This window comes from Paroedura picta, chromosome 3 (genome assembly GCF_049243985.1).
Source record: "Paroedura picta isolate Pp20150507F chromosome 3, Ppicta_v3.0, whole genome shotgun sequence".
Classification (NCBI taxonomy): Eukaryota; Metazoa; Chordata; class Lepidosauria; order Squamata; family Gekkonidae; genus Paroedura; species Paroedura picta.
Genome location: NC_135371.1, coordinates 160,162,135 through 160,184,804, shown reverse-complemented (window position 1 = coordinate 160,184,804; position 22,670 = coordinate 160,162,135).

Below are 22,670 nucleotides of genomic sequence, written 5' to 3'. Positions count from 1 at the left end.
TGGGGTTGCCAGGTCTTCTCTGGCCACCATTAGGAGTGTGGGAGGGTAGGGAGACTCCAGAAGATGTGAAGGTGGAGCCTGGGGAGAACAGGGACGTCAGTAGGTTACAGCCTACCCTCCAAAGCAGCCATTTTCTCCAGGAGAACTGTCATCTGGAGATGAACTGAAATTCCAGGAGATCTCCTGGTCCCACCTGGAGGTTGGCATCCCTAAAGAAGTGACACAGACTTCTCAGTGGTAGCACCAAAGAAGGGAACATTTTTTTCTGCTTGTCTCCCTCCCGCTGAAGGGCTCTCTGTGTAGCCAAGGAAAATATTCCTGTTCCTACAGCTTTGTTTTTAAGGCTTCCGTGTTTAGCTAATGATTTAATGTCCCTATTTTATTTATTTTTCTTTTGTTGTTTATGTGGGCGTTGACAGATTTACGGCCGAGCAGAGTGATTTTAATAGGCGTTTTGTTGCTAATTGCTTTTTTGATATTTTTATGATAGATCGCATTGTCAGTTGTGTTTTATGATTATGCACCACTTTGTTAATCTTTATGGAAAAGAAGTGCAGAAGTGTTTGGAACCATTTAAACCAGGGGTAGTCAAACTATGGCCCTCCAGATGTCCATGGACTACAATTCCCAGGAGCCCCTGCCAGCATTTTGACTACCCCTGATTTAAACCGATGTGAATGATTTGACAGCTCTTCCCACGCCCGCTTGGATGCGCACCTGATGATAAGGGAGGGGTGTGGGTGTCGGCAAAACTGAGAGCTATACCATAAGGCGGGCTTTCTCCACCTGAGATCTGTTGACAGCCTCGGAAGAGTTTCCTGAACAGGTGGGAGTTAATTAATTTTTATATATTTTTTAAAAAATCGTTAAGCATTTATCGAGTGACGTGACCACATATGGTCATGTAAACCTGTCCTCCCCCCTCCAATACAGCCAATGAGGGGTAGGAAGGGGAGGGGGCCCGGGTGGGCGTGTCCACAGCTCTGCTTCCCAGCCATATTCTGCACAATTCTGCCACTTCTGAGGTTTCTCAAAGCCTGAAGAATGTTTCAGGGGTTCCTCAATGGGTTATCAATACTGTTGACCACTCTAGGAGGGGAAATACCTAGAGATTTTGGGGGATGCACCCTGGGAAGGACAGGGACCTCAACAGGGTGCAATGCCCATAGAGATCACCCTCCAAAGCAGCCATCGTCTCCGGGGGGGGGGGGGGATGATGTCTGTTATCCAGAGATCAGTAGCAAGAGATCTCCAGGCCCCACCTGGAGGTTGGCAACCCAAGTGATCAATGGATCAGGCCCTGTCAGACGTTGGCATTTGCACCACTGGGATCGTTTATGCACTGGGAACTTCACTGCCCCAGCTCCCATGCAGGAGCACAAATACGGGTCAGATGAGGTGCCCAGGGCCAAATGCTCCCCCATGTGGGTGCAGAAAGGGATGGGGCAACCTGCCACGTCTAAAACTCCAGCCCACAGCATGGCATGAAACCTCCAGTGCATAAATGGTCTGGTTGGGTGCCACCTGGGCCTGGGATGGGGAGGGTACGTGAGGTTTTCCCATCAGGTCTCTTGGACGCTTCGGGAAACAGATCCACCTATAAATAAGAACCGAGGGATTGATGGCTTTCAAATGGGTTCATTAGCAAGCCCTTAAAGCAGGGGTAGTCAAACTGCGGCCCTCCAGAGGTCCATGGACTACAATTCCCAGGAGCCCCTGCCAGCGAATGCTGGCAGGGGCTCCTGGGAATTGTAGTCCATGGACCTCTGGAGGGCCGCAGTTTGACTACCCCTGCCTTAAAGCATCCCACAGAAGGGACGTGTGACATTTCTCGGAGGGGCTCTGCACACCCGCACACAGGGCTGCCCGCTGGGCGTCCCTAGCCCGAGCGTCACCAAACCAGCAGGGAACCAAATGTCAGTCGCTGACCTTTCAAGGCAGGATTCTTAATTTCCCCTCGTGGTGGGAATAAATAATTTTGTCGCGGCTTGCCTCACTCTTTGTGTTCTCGTGCCGCTGCCATGCAGGATCCGTACTCTCTTGCTATTTCTCAATCACCCCCTCTCCCCACCCAACAAAAGAACAACAATATGGCCCAACAAATAGGAACACCCCCAGGCTGCATAAATGGTCAGTCCCCTTCATGTCCCGGCAGGCTCGTCTCCCTCCCCTTTCCCCTGCTCTCTACAGTCACAAATTCCTGGCAGCCCTCCTTCTGCCCTCCCATGGAGACAGGCGGGTTAGCCGGAGAGGAGTCACTCATGGGGGGTCGTGTGCAGTGAGACAGACAGTTCCTCTAGGTGCTGGTGCCTCTGCTGCGAGTTAAGGAAGGGAAATATTTGTGTTGACTTCTTCGTTCGAGTGCTGACACGGTCGGGGGAACAGGCAGCGTGAGTCAAAGTCCCTTTCCTGGAAGCGGTTTGGGAGGTGACTCAGGTCCTTTCTTCTCCTCATCATGGTGGAAGGGGTGGGTTCACGCTCGGGGAATTGGAGAGACAGGACAGGAACACAATCCCCCATCCCTCACACATACATTTGCTGAGCTCATTGCTGAGAAACAGACCGAGGGTTTTCTGCCACTGTGGCAGTTCAGGAGCTTAATTTCCCACTCCCCGTCCATTCAGATGGGGGCCAGACATGCCCTAGAACAGTGGTTCTCAGCCTTCCTAATGTCGTGACCCTTTAATACAGTTCCTCATGTTGTGGTGACCCCCCACCATAAAATTATGCCGGTGTTCTTTCACAGAAATTAAACCAAAACTGACCAATGGCGTCATGATCCATTGCTCATGATTGTATATGAATTGTTTTTTTTTCTGGGGTTTCTCAGTTCAGTTCTGCCTCTTGTCCCACCAAGAGCTGATCTTGCTCTTTTCCACTGCTCCAGACAGACGAACATTCTCTCGATCTACCCCGCAAGGCTGTTGTGTGGATGGCGCCCCCCCCATCCAAGCTGCTTGCCCTGCCGCAACCCCTTTGAAAGGGTCGTTCGACCCCCAAAGGGGCCCCAACCCCCAGGTTGAAAACCACTGTCCTAGAGGGTTGTGATGTCCAGCCTTCCCGGGCATTCAAGAGGTGCTTCTGTTAGTTCAGAAATGGGCAAGATGAGAATCTTTGGTTGGAGTAAACATCACATCCTCCTTCCTGTGAAAGAAGGACTACGGTTGCTGTCACCCATCCCTACTAAAGCACTCTTAATGGGATTTTATTGTGTGAGATGACAAAATCCGCATGCAAACAGCGACTGAAGTGGATTGAAATGGCATTATTTTGCTGTGAGCGTCCCGTTAATCCTATCGTCATCCATCAGCCAAGGAGTCAAAGCTTTTTATAAATAACATCCTTATCATAGACATAGCTTTGCCAGCTCTGAGTTGGGGAAAACCTGGAGATTTGGGGGATGACGCCGAAGTGGGCAGGATTTGGGGAAAGGAGGGACTTCAATGGGGTATCACACCAAAGAGTCTCCCTTCCAATGCGGCCCTTGTGTCCAGGTGAATGGATCCCTGCTGCATGGAGTACAGTTGTAACCGTGGGAGATGTCCAGCCACCATCTGCAGGTTGGCACCCACAGCCATATTCTATAAGCTCTTTGATTCCCCCCACCCCTTTGAAACTGTACAAATATTCCAGTCCTCTTTTCTGCACTCCTGGATTGTTGTTAGCAGAGTAATATTCTGGCCACTTGACATATCTCATTGTGTTTTGATCCTATGGCGAAATCACAATTCCTTCTGGGTGATGGGGTCAAGTAGCACCTGTGCTAGTGTGAGGATGGGAGGGGGGGAATGGATGTGTCATGTGACTGACTTTCCTACCAACCCTGTGCAGCAGGGTTGGTTTGTCCTCGTACAATTCACTCTATATGCCAGGCCCTGGAAGATTTTGGTATGCCCTCAACGGTCTCCTAATGCGGGAACAGTGATTGATGGATTGATTAGATTTATATGACCACCTCTCTCAGCCCAGCCATCTCGGGTCGGTGCACAACCATTAAAAAAGCTAATTAAATGATGAGGGATAATGTATTAGTCCATGGGATGCTGCTGGGCAGATGTGTAGCAATTGGATCGAGGGTTTGGACCATCTCTCTGTTTTCTTGTCTGTGGGAACGAGATGGCCAATGGACATCACTGAGGGGGGATGAGACTTGAAAAGGACAAAGACTTTTTTTGAAAATGGAGGGGAGTGCTTTTCATTCAAATCCTTGAAGAAGAAGAAGAAGAAGAAGAAGAAGAAGAAGAAGAAGAAGAAGAAGAAGAAGAAGAAGAAGAAGAAGAAGAAGGAGGAGGAGGAGGAGGAGGAGGAGGAGGAGGAGGAGGAGGAGGAGGAGGAGGAGGAGGAGGAGGAGGAGGAGGAGGAGGAGGAGGAGGAGGAGGAGTTCATTTTTATATCTTGCTTTTCACCACCCAAAAGAGTCTCAGAGAGGCTTACAGTCGCCTTCCCTTCCTCTCCCCACAACAGACACCCAGTGAGGTAGGTGGGGCAGAGAGAGCTCTGACAAGACTGCTCTGAGGGAATAGATCTAATAGGACTGTGACTGGCCTAAGGCCACCCAGCTGACTGCATGTGGAGGAATCAAACTCAGCTCTCCAGATTAGAGGCCACCGCTTTTAAGCAGCCAGCTGGCTTTGTCACACATTCAAATTAACAAGGATGACCTAATTCTCCCATTAGTAAAGATACACTTGAGCTCAACCTGAGATACAGATGTTAAGATGCACTGAACACTCCAAAAATGAATAATCCCAGACTGAGGCCCAGTTACCTGATAAAGACTCAGGCCTTTGGCAGGTCCTAAATAGGGTTGACAGATTCCCCCAGCTGCTGGTAGTGGGCAGGAGACAGGGCTGCCAGGACTAGGTTGGGAAACTCCTGGAGATTTGGGGATGAGCCTGGGAAGAACAGGGACCTCAGTGGGGTACAAAGCCACCCTCCAAAGCAGCCGTTTTCTCCAGGGGAACCGATCTCTGTAGGCTGGAGGTGAGCTGTAATTCCAGGGGATCCCCAGGGCCCACCTGGAAGATGGCATCCCCAGCCCTGAATGTGAAGCCCATTAGGCAAGGACTGACCATCACCCCCAAGTTCTGCCAAAGGAGGAGAACTGACCTGTGCATAGACCCAACAAAGACTTCTCCTAAAGCGACAGCCAGTGCCGGTCACATGGACCATGTGCAGATGGAGCTGCCTCATCCTGCCTCAGACCACAAAGGTCCACAAAAGCCAGTATCTTCTACTACCTGGTCTACTTAACTGGAGATGCTGGAGATTGAACCTGGGGCCTTCTGCATGCCAAGCAGAGGCTCGACCACTGAGCCGGAGCCCTTCACGTTGCATTCACTTATCACCATCAAAACTGTTGGGCCAGGCTTGCTCATGGGTCTGAGCCACTGAAGACCCTGCAACAGCTCCCCCCCCCAGCACAAGGTTGCCTTGTTTTGCCCCCCTCCCCTCAAGATTATCCAGAACTAGACCTGAAAGTGCCACAGCTGGTTTTGGACAAAGTACAAAACTCCCGCTCCCTCCCTCTCTCTCTCAGCCCCACATCATGCAAAATCCGATAGGACAAGCTTCTCTCCGAAGCACAGGTCCCATTAGAACTGACTGCTGCAGTGAGAAAGCCAAATGGAAGGGGGAACCAAAGCCTTCTGGGGCCACCAAGGAGCAGGCAAGCAGATTCCCAGGGCCACATTCCTTTGTCAGCAAGATGACCAGCCCCCCAAAAAAGGCTCATCCATCTGCAGATGTTCACATCACTTAAAATCTGGTTTTGAGCAACACAAGCAAAGCCACTTGCTGGCTTGGCAGCTAACTTAGCTCAGCAGGCCTAAGACTGCCCAACTCCAGGGGTTCGTAAACAGGAATGGGAGTCTCACACCACATTTTATTACTATAAATCAGGGGTAGTCAAACTGCGGCCCTCCAGATGTCCATGGACTACAATTCCCAGAAGCCCCTGCCAGCATTTGCTGGCAGGGGCTTCTGGGAATTGTAGTCCATGGACATCTGGAGGGCCACAGTTTGACTACCCCTGCTATAAATGATCATAGATCGAACAAAAAAAATTGTTAAAAAAAGTAAAATAAATCACCCTCCCTATTAACCCCAAACTCACAACTTCCACAGCATGTGCAATAGGTACGGCCAGACCTTGGGCATGTACCACCAGTCCATAACTCAAGTAGCACCAAAAGGGGTGTTTGGCACAGGACAGGAAGAGGTTAAAAAGGGCCAGTCCCCTGGAAGGTAGAGAACACTGCCCTCTTCTGGAAAAACGGTAGAACTCTTCAGACATAGATCATGCCCCATTAATTCTGACATTACCATGAAGGGCTTAATTGTTGCGTTGATAGCGTTATTAGCAAAATTAGGGGCAATGCAATACCTAGGGGGCTAGGAAGGTTGCACTTCCAGGTCAAAGGATACACCCAAGAGACATACCCAAACAAGGTTGTAAGTTTCACCACCAAAATCTTGAGAACCCTCCATGTGACAGAAAAATATGTTTTCAGTTTGGAGTTCATGATTCAAAATTCTTCTTAAGTGTTATTCTTTTGTATACCTATTATCTTCTGTCAGCTTGTTGAATGTCATGGAAGAACACCCAGGATGGAGCTGTGACTCTATGGTAGGACATCTGGTTTGCATGAAGAAGGGTCCAGTTTCGGTCCTGTCCATCACCAGTTAGAAAAGGATCAAGCCATGTGGAAGATACTCTGGCGAGCCACAGCTAGTCAGAACAGAAAGTGCCAATTCTGATAGATCAACTGCCTAATTTAGTAAAAGCAGTTTCATGTGTTCCAGGTGCAGCAGAAGCTACGGATTCCACCATAACTATGGAATTGCATCTGCTGTGCATATAAAGCAGAGGCAATCAAACTGCAGCCCTCCAGATGTCCATGGACTACAATTCCCAGCTGGCAGGGGCTCATGGGAATTGTAGTCCATGGACATCTGGAGGGCCACAATTTGACTACCCCTGATATAAAGTACGGCTGATCTAGAGCACAAGGGAAGGAAAGAGACATGACTGGTATATGACTGGGGTTATGAAATGGACTGAGAGCTGAAATAAATATTTACAAAAAGCCACATTTGCATTTTGAACATGAAATTTTATTGCCAATCTGAATGCTTTGGAATTTCTGGCACATCATAGCTAGTTTAGGCGGGGCACCAAATAGAAATTGGTCTGTTTTCAAATTCTGTCACATGGCACATACTATTCCCCCGAAGCTTCATAGGCTGTCAAATATTTATTTTTTTACTTTATACCTTGCCCCGAAGACCCAAACCTCTACGAGGTAGGTTAGGCTGAGAGTGTGTGACCAGCCCACAATCACCCAGCATGTTTCCATAGTAGAGTAGAGATTCAAAACTGGGAGTCCCTCATCCTTGACCGACAGTCTAACCAAGCCTTTCTCAACCAAGCCATTCTTGTGAAATGGTGGGGTTTCTTGACTATCTTGGAAGGATTTCCCAAATGGGTGAGAATTCATTAATTTTTTAAATATATATTTAAATGTGTTAAACGTTTATCGGGTGATATGACCATATATGGTGCTGTCAACCCAGCCCCCTTCTTTCCAAAATGGCCAATGATGGGCCTGGAGGAGGTGGGAAGGAGAGGGGCTCTGGATGGGTGTGCACTATGCTTCCCTTCCATATTCTGAATGATCACTCCACTTTTGGGTTTTCTCGAAGCCTGTAGAACACTGGTCCTCAACCTTCCTAATGCCATGACCCTTTAATACAGTTCCTCGTGTTGTGGTGACCCCCAACCATAAAATTATGCAAGGGTTCTTTCACAGAAATTAAACCGAAACTGACCAATGGCATGAAGATCCATTGTTCATGATTGTATATAAATTGGTGGGCACCTTCAGGAGGAGTGGCAAGTGGTAGAGCCCCCCTCCTCAAGCTGCTTGCCTTTCCGCAACCCCTGTGAAAGGGTCATTCAAACCCCAAAGGGGTCCTGATCCCCAGGCTGAGAACCACTGCTGTAGAATATTTCAGGGGGTTCTCAGTGGTAAAAAAGAAAAAAAGAAATAAAGTTGAGAAAGGCTGCTCTAACCATTAGTTCAGACTTGCATATTAACCATGAAATTCTGTAAAATACAATTGCAGAAGGGTAGTCATGTTAGTCATTTGCATCAAAAACAGACAGGGGATTAGTGGCATCTCAAAGACTAACAAAAGATTTTTCCAGCACAGATTTTTCTTGACTGGAGCTCCACATCTGATAAACTAGACCATGAAGATTTATGCTCAGTTAAAATCTTGAGTCTTTAGGGTACCACTAGATTCTTGTTTATTTCCGCCAAAGGCAAAATACCATCGTATTGTCATATCCTTTTTAGCATTATATAGACAATACGGACATCAAACACCAAACATATATGAAAATCAAATACCAAACTCAGGTTTCAATAGAAGGCAAAGATTTAAAGAATATCTGGAGAACATTCAACATCAAATTGAACCATCTGTGAAGTTCATGACTCTGTATACAGATCTGCATGTAGAAGTCCTCCTGCAGACAGTATTTTAGCCACATGGCATGATAATGCATAGGCCACTCCTGACATTTAAAAGAGGTAAGTAGGCTGAAGAGCTTGTTACATATACTTATTTTTTAGGCCATCAAGTTACAACTGACTTATTGTAACCCTGTGGATTTTTAAGGCGAGAGACATTCCGAGGTAGTCTGCCATTGCCTGCCTCTACATTGCAACCCTGGTATTTATTTATTTATTATATTTATATGCCGCTCTCCCTGGAGACTCATTCCTCAGTGGTCTCCCATCCAAGTACTGTTATTGTTGTTAGGTACGAAGTCTTGTCCAACCCATCACGACCCCATGGACAATGATCCTCCAGGCCTTCCTGTCCTCTACCATTCCCAGGAGTCCATTTAAGTTTGCACCGACTGCTTCAGTGACTCCATCCAGCCACCTCATTCTCTGTTGCCCCCTTCTTCTTTTGCCCTCAGTCGCTCCCAGCATTAGGCTCTTCTCCAGGGAGTCCTTCCTTCTCATGAGGTGGCCAAAGTATTTGAGTTTCATCTTCAATCCAAATATTAGCCAGAGCTAATTCAAGTAGATCGCCATGTCGGTCTGCAGCCACAGAACAAATTTAAAGTCCAAAACCAACAGAGAAGAATATGAGGGGAGCAAATGATTAAGGATGTATTATATAGCTCTGTCTCCCCCACAAAAGGTCCCCCAACAGATATTCAGGCATTCCTCAGCTCCCTATATCCAGCACTGAGGCAGTGGCTGCTGGTTCGCAGCCCTAACCAACTCAAATAACCTTTCTTCGTTCTATTAATAATCATGTAGACCAGGGTTAGTCAACCTGTGGTCCTCCAGATGTTCAAGGACTACAATTTCCATGAGCCCCTGCCAGCATTTGCTGGCAGGGGCTCATGGGAATTGTAGTCCACGAACATCTGGAGGACCACAGGTTGACTAACCCTGATGTAGACAATCAGATTGCAAGAGTTGGTTTCCATATCCTGCTTTTCTCTTCCTTAAGGAGTCTCAAAGGGACTTCCCTTTCTCTCCCCACAACAGGCACTTTGTGAGGCAGGTGAGGCTGAGAGAGCTCTGAGAGAACTGTGACTGACCCAAGGTCACCCAGCAGGCCTCGTGTGGAGGAGGAGTGGGGAATAAAAACCCAGCTCTCCAGATTAGAGTCTGCCACTCTTGACTATTCCACCAGGCTGCTTCTCATCTGCCTACGTGATGAAGGCAAATGAAGCTAATGCAGAATACGGGCAATGCTATTGCCCTCACTGTGAAGTAGGATTGGTAACTTCTAGGTAACTTCCAAAGATGAAGAAGAAGAGTTGGTTCTTATATGCTGCTTTTCCCTACCCGAAGGAGTCTCAAAGCGGCTTCCAATCGCCTTCCCTTCCCTCTCCCCACAACAGACACCCTGTGAGGTGGGTGAGGCTGAAGGAGCCCTGATATTACTGAAGAAGAAGAAGGTTGGTTCTTATATGCCACTTTCCTCTACCCGAAGGAGGCTCAAAGCGGCTTACAGTCACCTTCCCTTCCCTCTCCCCACAACAGACAGTGAGGGAGGTGAGGTTGAGAGAGCCCTGATATCACTGCTCGGTCAAAACAGCTTTATCAGTGCTGTGGCAAGCCCAAGGCCACCCAGCTGGCTGCATGTGGAGGAGCAGAGAATCAAACCCAGCTTGCCAGATTAGAACTCTGCACTCCTAACCACTACACCAAGCTGGCTCTCTGGCTCTCGTTTCTATAATTTGTTGCGATCCACACTGTCCAGAGCTTTCTTGGAGTCAATAAAGCAGATGTAAACACCCTACTGATATTCCTGTGACTTCTTGAAAATCCAGCCTAGTTTTGTTATGTGGTTACCTACTTTGGCCAGGTCATGCGATCCAACTCACTGAAGGACGCAATCATGCTAGGATTGGCCAGGGGTGAAAGGAAAACAGGCCAACAAAGAACACAATGGCTAGACACGATCAAAATGGACACGGGACTCACAACTACAAGAAGCAGGATCAAAAGACACGCCCAGGAAAGGGACAGGTATATGACCACTGCATGAAGCTCTCATGATATGGAAGATGTTTAAATTGACCTTCACATAACAATTGTGACATCTAGGCTCTTCAAGAGTCGGATACGACCGAAGGGCTAACAGCATCGTCCTTCCTGAAGCTGCCTGGCGCTCTGCCCTTTCCGCGGATTCAAACACTCCCAGCTCTCCCATCCAGGAGCACAGTCAACTATCACTGAGTTTATTTTAGACATGGCACCACTTCAGAAATGTTGTCAGTTTTATTGCAGCTGTACTGGAATATATATGTGCATATTCACGAATCTATATTATACCCTGGAGCACCATGAAAGTGGCCCAGAAGAGCCCCACCACCAGTGGAGTGGAGGCAGAGGCAGCATCATTAAAATGTTGACAGTAATGTTTTTTAATTGTCTATCTTTTTGCATAAATCAGCAGATCCATAAGAAGCACTCCTATCCTTCAGACGTTCTAGGGCCTGTTGATAGCATGCAAACTGGAGAAACCTGTCTCCCGGCGTGCTTTCCCCAATCCCTGCCTTAATTAAAACACAAGCCCAGAAGCAGTTGGAGATCCCCCATCTCCGCCACCCCTTCATCACAGAGCTGTTCCATGTATCACCTGGAGAATTGTACGCCTTCCCTCGTACCTTTTTATTTTCTCCTTTCGCTGTGGACCTTCCTCGTTTTGCCCATTTGCGGTGCCGGTGATCCTGATATATTGATTCCTTTAGCAGAATTTTTTCTTCTGACATTTTCTGATATTGCCCAACAATTTCCCCATTACTTTCCTGCAACCGACGCGGAAATGATCTCAACCGGAACAGGGAAAACTTATATACTCAAAGAAACATGAAAACAGAGCACAGAAATATAGACTCAAGAAGCTCTGGAAAGCTTTTCCACTCCAAGGAATGAGAGCTACAAAACTGCACCCTATTCCAAATAACATGTTGTCCATTACACCTTTTCCAACGTGCATCTGGCTGACAAACAGCTGAGGACACTTCCATAGAATCACAGAATCATAGAGTTGGAAGGGGCCAGCTGGCATGTGCACAGTCTCAAGCGTGTCCTTTTTCACATGCATGCCACATTTTTTTTCTATTTGCATGTTACAAATGTGTAAGGCAGCTCGGCCACTTAGGCTTTTTAGCTTCACAGAGACACATGTGGCATACCTTAAAAGGTACGTTTCGAGGATTTAAAGTTTGCAATCTTCTGGCTGCTTCTTGACTCATGTGTTTAGATGCAAGGCCATGTGGACCAATGAACTGGCCTCATGGCCAAACTGTGGATCTCCAGATGTCTAGGGACTACACCTCCCATGAGTCATGGGAATTGTAGTCCCTAGACATCTGGAGAGCTACAGCCTAGCCCACCCCTATCAGGCTGGATTTGATCTAGAACTCATGGATCTTTTGGGATGGTGTCCATAACTTTCCGCCAACATCACAGTCCAACTGGCAACAGCTCCAAATATCAGAACAACCTGTGTAGTTCATGACTCTGCATACAGATCTGCATGGAGAGGTCCTCATGCAGAGAATATTTTAAGCCACTTTGAGACTCCTTCAGGTAGTGAAAATTGGGGCACAAGAAAACCCTGCTCTTCTTAAACGATATGAGAGCACACAGGTGATCTTAGCCAATCAAGGATCCCTGTAAGAATTATTCAGGTGGGCCATGTTGGTCTGAAGGAATAGAATAGAGATTTATTTCTTCAGTAGCAAAAAGTAGGGTAGAAAAAAAACAGCTCTAGTTGTTGTTACCATTATGTCTGTTTTTCCCATTTAAAAAGGCCATGATGGAAATGCAGGTTTGGAATCAGTCTGGTATTTCTGAGGATGCAAGGATTTCCACCGGCAGGGTATGATTTCCCCACCTTTCTCCTCCCGTGACAGGCCCAAATGCTCCATGAAATCCTATTCCTGGCAGACCATATTTCTGAAGAACAGAATTTGGGGGTCATTTCGGACTACCATGGGCTTGGGATGAGGTTAGAAAGTCACATTTCATTGGCAAAAATCCTTGTGCTCCCAAAAGTGTTCATCTGGAGCCAAGCTTTATTCTAAATGTCAACATTTTACCACTCTGTGGCAGCCATTTTGGAGACTGATTCTTTTTTTTTTAAATTCTGCCTCTTGTATCCAAATGTTTCTAACAATGTGGAACCCTCAGAAATAAGCTTGGTTAACAATCTAAACTGGGGAAGTATAAGCATTGGGGACACCCATTGGTTCAGGTGAACATTTTTGGTGTGGAGGACTGTCAAACTGATGTCCAAGATGTCGTAATGAAATGAGGTACAGAGTGGCCCAAACAGATGCCATCTTGTGTCAATTTGACACCACAGTGGGTCATAAACCTAGACATTCAGCTGGAGCACTGAATCATCTTCTCCGTTTTATGTTTTATTGATAAAGACATTTACATTTTACAAGGTAAGAAAAAATAGAAAAAGATACCAAAACACATAATTATCCCCATATAAAAAAGAAAGCTGCAGAAGATCATGCAAATATACCCTCAATTCATCCTTTCCCACTAATCTAGCTATCATTAAACAGCAATGCCTAGCTGCACACGGCCATTAAATTATCCAATTCATTCAATAAAATGGACAATGTTTGCCAATCTTCTCCAACAAATATAGCTATTAATATAAAAACAAACTTGGATGTTGGGGAAATCTTGTGTTTCTCTAGAAAATTCAAAAAAGATAGCTGCGCTTTGAAGAAGCCGCTTTTTTCGCTTACATTCGCCTTCCCTTTCCTCTCCCCACAACCGGCACCCGGTGAGGTAGGTGAAGCTGAGAAAGTCCAGATATTCCTGCCTTCCCTTTCCTCTCCCCACAATAGAAACCCTGTGAGAGAGGGGAGGCTGAGAGAGCCCCGATATTACTGAAGAAGAAGAAGAGTTGGTTCTTATATACCGCTTTTCTCTACCCGAAGGAGTCTCAAAGCAGCTTAAAGTCGCCTTCCCCTTCCTCTCCCCACAACAGACACCCTATGAGGTGGATGAGGCTGAGAGAGCCCTGATATCACTGCTCGATCAGAACAGCTTTATCAGTGCCGTGGCGAGCCCAAGGTCACCCAGCTGGCTGCATGTGGGGGAGCAGGGAATCAAACCTGGCTCTCCAAATTAGAAGTCCGCACTCCTAACCACTACACCAAGCTGGCTCTTAAAAACTATCCTTTTACTCTCCCCTCCCATTTACTGCCATGATCTACTGTGATCATTTTCCCGCCATTAAAACGGAGTCACATTTTTTTCCTGTTAAAGTCTACGTGATATGGGACTTCCTGAAATCAGCAGCCCCGTGTCATGTTCTCATTTCCCTTTCTATTACATATCGAGCGACTTAATTTGTGTCCTATGGTCCTTACCATGTATGTCTACCTGCCTCCAGTCCACATATTTAGCTACTGTGACTTAGGTGTAGCAAGCACTTGATGTCATCATCCCTTATGGTTAGTTGTACTGCACATTATGAAATAGGGCAAATGAAGCGCTCAACTCATACCTCCCATTTTCTGCAGCATCCTGGTGCTTCTTAGAATTTCGTGTAGCTCTGCTCTGACTAGTGGGAACTCATTTCCTACTAACTACCTCTCAGGCTTTTACTGACAAGTAAATCTACCAATTTTATGTCTGTAGATGTCCCGATTTCCCCCAAGAAGTCTGGGAACTATGACTTGCTGAGGTGCTGAAAAGTCTAAAACAGGCAGGTTCCCTGAGAAAAGGGAATGTTTAAGCTTTCGGTGTGAACCAGTTTAAGCTTTCGGTGTGAATCTGCCCTGAGAGAACCCTAATGGAGCTTAATAGCCCAACAGGATCCTTCTCTGAAGCGCAACTCTGAGCACTTCAGATAACGTCTAACAGATTGTTCCTGGTGTCTTTGAAGGTCTCCTGGAAAGTAGAAGATGGTATCTGAAGAATTCCACAGTAACTGTGTGCAATGGAGCCTCTGAAGTTCTTTGATGTTGACTTAGCGCCAGACTTCTGACTCGTATGCAAATCATGATCTATCATCTCCTCAGCATGTTGGCCTATTTGGTTCGTGAAGCAAATGGAGATCATGGCTTGAGCTGACTCAGCTCAACTGTAACGGGCATAAAAAGTATTTGTACGAAGTACCCTCTGAGCACATAAATTATGCTGTGAAGCTTAGAATAACAAGCTCTGAGGGCCAGCCTAGATGTCACAATTGTTATGTGAAGGTCAATTTAAACATCTTCCATATCACGGGAGCTTCATGCAGTGGTCATACACCTGTCCCTTTCCTGGACGTACAAATAGCCACCATGTTGGGGCTCATGTCCTGGTCTTCACCTGGAAACAGGGAGCCGATTGTCCCCTCGAATGCAATCCAGCAAAATCCAATTTTTACATATGCAAATTTTTACCCGGCCTTACAGAAAACTCCAGCCCCCAGTCCTTATTGTTCCACTGGTCCAGTAAGCAAAAAGCTATTTAAACAGACGCAAATCATATAAATCAGTCCTAAATAAATATTGTTGTTATTTTGTCATCCTTTAGGAGCATTGCCTTCTTCCCCAGAGCCTAGTGGAGAACCAGTTTGGTGTAGTGGTTAGGAGTGCGGACTTCTAATCTGGCATGCCAGGTTCGATTTTGCACTCCCCCACATGCAACCAGCTGGGTGACCTTGGGCTCGCCACAGCACTGATAAAACTGTTCTGACCGAGCAGGGATATCAGGGCTCTCTCAGCCTCACCCACCTCACAGGGTGTCTGTTGTGGGGAGAGGAAAGGGAAGGCGACTGTAAGCCGCTTTGAGACTCCTTCGGGTAGGGAAAAGCGGCATAAAAGAACCAACTCTTCTTCTTCTTCTTCTTCTTCTTCTTCTTCCTCTTCTTCTTTCTTCTTCTAGTGGAGGAACGGAAAAGCAGTTTGCCCCTGTAGCAGCAGCAGTAGATTCAAAATGCTATGCATGTTAGATCCTTCTTCTGACTTATGGCAACCCTATGAATTAAAGACCTTCAAAACAGGGAGGGGAAGGACTGTGGCTCAGTAGAAGAGCCTCTGCTTTGCATGCGGAAGGTCCCAGGATTGATCCCTGGCATTTCCCATTTAAAAAGACCAGGCAGTAGATGTCTGAGACACTGAAAAGCCAGTGTAGACAAGTACTGACCTTGTAGTCCAATGGTCTGATTCAGTATAAGGCGGCTTCATAGGAGCATTCCAAATACTGTATCACTAACAGCATGGTTCAGGTCCTGCAAATGCAGGGCTCTATGGAGTTCACCCATCTCATGCTGGATCTTCCTCTTTCCTTATCTTTTGCCCATGAGTCTTGTCTTGTGTTGAGGCGGCTACATTATGATAGCTTCAGTCTGGTTATTTATAGGTGCTATTCGCAGGGGTGGCCAAACTGTGGCTCTCCAGATGTCCGTGGACTACAACTCCCATGAGTCCCTGCCAGCACGACTCATGGGAATTGTAGTCCCTAGACATCTGGAGAGCTACAGTCTGACCACCCTATCAGGACTGATTTGATCTAGAACTCATGGGTCTTTTGGGATGGTGTCCATAACTTTCCTCCAACCTCACAGTCCAAATGACAACAGCTCCACATATCAGAACAACCTGTGTAGTCCATGACTCTGCATGCATATCTGCATGGATAAGTCCTCGTGTAGAGAGTATTTTAGCCGCATCCTTATCCAATTGTTGTCCCTCTATATATTTATGAAATGGCCAAGGGGGTGGGACGTGTCCGGCTGTCCAAGATGGAATACGGCCAATCAGGGTGCAGCCAGCTTTCCCCTGATTGGCCCTGCCCCTGCAGCTCCCGCCCTCCATCCCTGGACTCTAGCCTCTTTACTCTCAGACGCCTCAGTGCCTGGAGCCAGCAGCTGGTAAGTCTGAGCCAATTATTTTTGTTCCATGATATCATATCGGGGAAAGTGTGCGTGCACACGAAAGCTCATACCTTGAATAAAACTTGGTTGGTCTTAAAGGTGCTCCTGGACTCTCAGTTTGTTCCAGACATAATCCTGTTTAGTGTCCAAGATCTGATGAGATCACACCAGCCTGGGTTATCCATGTACACATGATTACACCTGGCCCGAACTTATCCCTCCCGTCCACGTTTCCAACGCCCCCTTCGGTCGGGTTTGCTAAGTCTGGTCAGGAGTGCAGAAAACAACGATCCCTCCTAACCCACATCAGACCCACAGCCTGCCAATGCTACACTGGTGGAACCCTCATCTCAGACAAGGAGGTTACTCCACAGTTTGTATACCCGTTTCTCAGATGACTTACTCTCATGGATTTTCTGCAGATCCTCCCAAGAGGTCCAGGAGAAGTTTGGACAGGGTCTCTAAAACTGGTGAGTCTGTGTAAGATCAGACATAAGAGTTCTGCCTAGCAGGAGTCCCTTCTCTGCTGTTCTGTATCCACAGTCGGATTCCCTAGTTTATGTGTTAATCCAGTGTTGGCAGCCGCGTCACTTCTGGCCACTGAGGGACGACCATTCCTGCCTCAGAAGAGCCAGCTGAGCTTGCAATGCCTCACACTTTGCCTTTCTAGTCCACTGATAAAACTGGGGCAAGCCTGTAACTACCAAGGACCAAGAAAGGATCATAGTTGAGTCATAAACACTCTGCAGATGATGACAGATCGCCGTGGCAGCAATATGGATGACCATTGGGGACCAACTCGGGTCACCTTGCTATGCAAGAGCCCGCTTATTAGGCTGGTTTTACTTGTTGCATCTAAAGGTTTGCTGCTTTATTCCTCCTCTCAGAAGGCATCATTATTCTTTCCTGGGGGCATCATTAAGTCAACGAGCAGTTTATCTCCATCTATCCTGCAGACGTTAATTAAAGAAGCATCTCCGTGTCAAAAGCGTTGGCTCTGATCATTAAAGATGCAGCTACCTGAAAATGCTGGGGGAAAGAACCCAGGGCCAGATCAAGACATGCCGAGGCCCTGAACTATATCATGTTTAAGAGGCCGATAGTCTTACCACCCCCCAAAGGCATAAATAAAGCATAGTAGTGGTTTTAGAATCAAAGCCCCCTCGCACTCTGAGACCCTAATGTGTAGCTTGGGGAAGGAAAATAGCCTGGCAGAACATGATCCGATTACATCTCAGAAACCAGGCAGGGTCGATGCTGTTGGCAGAGTTTAAATTTCCAAAGGGGAGTGCAGCAACAGGCTACTGAAAAGAATCAAATAGTTTTATTGTGGAAAGAAACAACTTTGGGTAAAAAGGGAGCAAGAGAGAGAATTAACTATTTAACTGTTGTCTGCAATCATTCTTCTGTTCTGGAAGCAAGCAGGGAGAATGGGAGCCAGAAGTCTCCAAACAGTCAATCAATAGTCCAAGGAACCAGAAGTCTCCAAACAGTCAATCAGGACACAGGTCCTCTAATGCCCCCTGCAGGCCATTCCCCATGCTCTGTTCAATCATGCACACAGCAGATCTTGCATATTCCAAGGGGGACCACCAAGGAAGGCACAGCAGAGGAAGACTAATGGCAAACCACCGCTGCTTCTAACTTACCTTAAAAGCCACTTGTTAGGGTCACCATAGGTTAGTTATCACACACACACACACACACAGAGTTGACTCTGGACTTGGAAGTCTCCAAGGAGATATGGGAGCCAGAGACATGGCCTGTGGGACGACCCCTGCAGGACATTTGCTCCTGGCCCATCTGCTACAGAACTGGCCTTTTTGGAACCTGAAGAGGGAGATTCTCCAGAATTGGCCTCTGAAGAGCCTGCAGAAGGGGTTTCTCTGCCAGAATTTCACTCTGTCCCTCCAGTTCCTGGGATAACAAGCCCACCTGTTGATGCACTACATGAAATTATAGAATAGAATCATAGAATCATAGAGTTGGGAGAGGCCTAACAGGCCATTCTAGTCCAACCTCCTGCTCTATGCAGGAGCAGCCTAAAGAATCCTGTATAAGAATAATAGTATCGTAGAGTTGGAAGGGACTATACAGGCCATCTAGTTCCACCCCCTGCTCAATGCAGGATCAGCCTAAAACATCCAGGATAAGTCTCTGTCCAGCCGCTGCTTAAAGACTGCCAGTGAGGGAGAGCTCACCACCTCCTCAGGCATCCTATTCCACTGGTTAACTACTCTGACTGAAAAAAAATTAAAGTTATTATTAGATTTCTAAACCGCTTCTCTCCCATAGGGCTCCAGGCAGTTTACAATATATGAAAAATATACACATGCATACTTTATTAATCACATTTACATTCTAAATGTAAATCACATTTACAACCATTAATTTTAACTATCCAACTAGCTATTCCCTCCCCACTTCTGCCCTCTTTTTTTTTCCCCCACCTGTTGAATTTGTAGGTACTTTGATTGCATGGACAAGAGGTGAGTGGGGTATGACCACAAGGATCGGAGGGAGGCCCTGATGGAAGAGTGCCAACTTGCAGGCCCTGCAGAACTGTAGTAGCTCCTTCAGGGCCTTAGTCTCAGGTGGGACTCATTCTACCAGGTTGGAGTCAGGAACTGATTTTTATTCAGGAGAGAGAGAGAGAGAGAGAGAGAGAGAGAGAGAGAGAGAGAGAGAGAGATAACTGTCTAGCTAGCTGTTGTCTGCAGTCATTTTGTTTCCAACAATTGTTCTGTTGGCAAGCCAGAAGGAAGTGAACTCAAAAAGGCAGGAAGTCTCCTGTTGAGCTAAGCAGGACACCGTAGGAGATAATTTGAAAATCACCGGGAAGTTCTTATCCTCTCTATTCTACATAAACTTCTTCTCCTCCTGCAAAATACCTTTTGAATTCTGCTTAACGATGCACACTGCAGATCTTGCTTGTTCCAACACATAATTGCATGGTGGCTTTCGAGGCTGTACATTTTTCAACTTTTATTTGCCTGTGAAAATCATTAGCAAGAATTGCATTTAATCTCTTCAATGCATTTTACCCTAGTTACCGAGGAGCTCAGGCTTGCCTCTCATGTACACACAACAACCCTGTCAGGTGAGTCAAGCAGAAAGACAGTAACTGGCTCAGGATCATCCTGTAAATTTCATGGCTGAAATGGAATTTGAGACCTGGAACTCCAGCCCCTCCCTACCTATGATGAATATTTGTTTACATAAAGCAAATGATTCAAGAATGTTCTTTCCCCTACTGGCACTCCAAAATGGCATGCTCTCTAATCAGCTCTTCTGCATTACTTTGCTCATTGTGTTTCCACAGACTATGTCTGTTGCACCAAACCCTCCAGGAGGACTGAATTGGAAAAGCTGAAAGCAACCTTCATAATGGCATGGAAAAAGGGAAGGCTCTGTTGACATCTGGAAGAGGAGACAAAGCCAGGATTTTGATCCCTTTGGAGGTGGGCCAGTCTGAATTCTAGCCTCTCTGGAGTTTGGCAGGGAGGTGAGACCGTCTGTATAGAATTTAACTGTTTGCTAAAATCCCAGCCAATAAAGTTTTGCTTTTTGCTAAAACTCTCTCTCACACACACACACACACACACACACACAGATGACCACCCATCTGCAAATTCCAACCACTTGCAAAGCATTTTCAGAGCAAGCCTTCCAGAGATGACCATTATACTTTGATATGTTGCTGCATTCCAGAAATTGGGTGAAAAATCTAAGGTTTATAAGCAACTGATACGGGAATTTTTATAATGTCCGCAAAGACTTCCCCAAGACATAAACATACTGGCTTTCAGTTCCTAGACATGCCAAAGCCTAGCAAATACATTGGAAGGAGACAGTGTCGGCTAGCTAGTGGTGGGTAAGCCAGGCATTTGGTTGGCCTTCAAGCCACAACTGACTTATGGGGACCCCACAAGGTTTTCAAGAAAAGAGCAACCAGAGAGAATTTCCCATTGCTTGCCTCTAGACTTCCTTGTTGGTCTTCCATCCAAGCACTATCCAGGACTGATTTTGCTTAGCTTCTGATATCTGACAAGATCAAGCTAGTGTGGTCAAGGGAATTAACTGTAATATAATAAATACTAGCAGTAAAGTCCGTTGTGTGCTAGAATGCAACAGGCTCGGGTGAGGTTCACTTTATATGTTCCCCCACAACTTTGCAGGCAGTTTTACTTGCAAAGGTAGGGGGAGGGCTTTAAAAGGACCAGGCAGCTGCCTACCAGGTGAGAATGACAGCTCCACCACTCAATCCTCTTAAATTCCTCCCCAAGATGGGGAGGAGTTTAAAAGGATAGGGCAGCACAGCCATCATTGTCATCTGGTAGGCATCCACCTGCAGCCTTTAAATGTTCACCCCTGCCTTTGCAGGCAACTTTGCCTGTGAAAAGTTTTGGCTGGTGTGCTGAACATTTCAAAGCCTCCTTGTGTGGGCCAGGCTCTGCCTGGAGGCTTTGGAACATTCAGCACATTGTCGGAAGTACACACATAAGTTACAGATAAAGTTAGCTCCATTGTCAGAGGAAGTCCTATGCCCCCACCCCCACAAACACACAGTTTTTTGCTGAACCCCAGAAGATAGATTCCCAGGGCCACAAGACCCGCATGGATTAATAGCCACATGGGTTGGAGAGCTGCAACAGGGAGATGGAAAGAGGCAGAATCAACATCTCTTTCCACTTCGGTCAGTGTACCTCTGCTGATGAAAGGCAAGAAGGGCAATTTCAACCCTTCCTTCTGCCCACTGCAGTTCCAGCCCACCTGACCCTGCCTTAGAGGGGGATGCAGTAGCTCTGCTTTCCTGGTCATTAGGATCCAACCCACAGGTGAATCTAATAAATGCACAGGGGGGAAGGCAGAGTGTTCAAACTGCAAGCTGCTGCTAGATATTAATGTCTCCTAGGTTCCCTAGCAACAGCTCAGCAGAACATAGAGACCAATTCTCGGGAATATGTTTTTAGGTACAGATGGCTGCTCTGCTAGAACTCCATTGAATCATCCCTGACACGAAATAGTCCACTGCCAGGGCAGAAAGACCTCGGACAAAGACATTATGTATTCCAAAGTGATTCCTTGTTGTCCTTTAGCTCACGAACAGCAAGCTGTTTCGAAACATGTCTGGTCAGAGTGACCTGCTGTCAGATTGCCAAGAGGAAAGCAGTTTCCTATTATGAAGCCCAGGGGTAGTCAAACTGCGGCCCTCCAGATGTCCATGGACCACAATTCCCAGAAGCCCCTGCCAGCGAATGCTGGCAGGGGCTTCTGGGAATTGTAGTCCATGGACATCTGGAGGGCCGCAGTTTGACTACCCCTGATGAAGCCCTTGTCACAGCTTCTTGCCGCTTCCACCAAAGCAGCCCATTCTTAGTCCAGCGTAGATCAACACAGCCTTAGCCTACCTTAACCCCAGAGACCTTTGCCCCAGTCAGAAAACTCAACACAATCCCTATTGGCTGAGCAGAAGGGAGGCATCTTCTGAGCTCATATCCTTCTCCTTCATCAGCCAGAAGAAGATGGTGTCCGAGCCAAGAGGGATCTAGAAGTTCTTCATACTTCTGAGCCAAAAGTGGCTTGGTCCAGTTTCTGTTAGTTCAGACAGAGGAAGGTCGCTGGAATGTGCCTGATTGTTATTGCCTGTCCTTACAAAACCAGCATGTAATTTAAACATAATTTCTCGAGATGTTTCCTCCATCTGTTCCTCCCAGAGTCCCTGACTCCCTCGCCTGTATCAAGGAAGCAAGTCAGTGTGCAATGTATTGAATGAGGCAGGGAGGGTTACCCTACTGGTTGGCAGGGGCCCTCGTTTGACTTCTGCCACATCAGATGAAAAATACCTGTTCAGGGTGAGAGATGGCAATCATGCTGTCATTACTTTCACCTGTCTGCCTGCTTTTTTATCTGCCTGGATCAACCTTTGTGTACGGTTGGATGGTTTTCCAGGTGTGTATGTGCGTGCCTTTGCCTATCTATACATCTTTCCGGCTCTCTGTTTGCTTTCATCTATTGGATTGTTTCCCTGGCTCTCCTTCCCTTATCTTCCTGCGTGTCTTTCTGTCTGTCTACCAAGCTGGCTTTTTATTTACCTGTTTGCCTACCCTTCTGGTTTTCCACTTTCTCCCCTTCGGCTTCTTTTATTAGTCTAAAATAGAAAGCTGGAAGGTTCGTAAATACAGCCAATGAGAAGATGAACCTATCCTCGTGGTGTTCACAATAAGGAA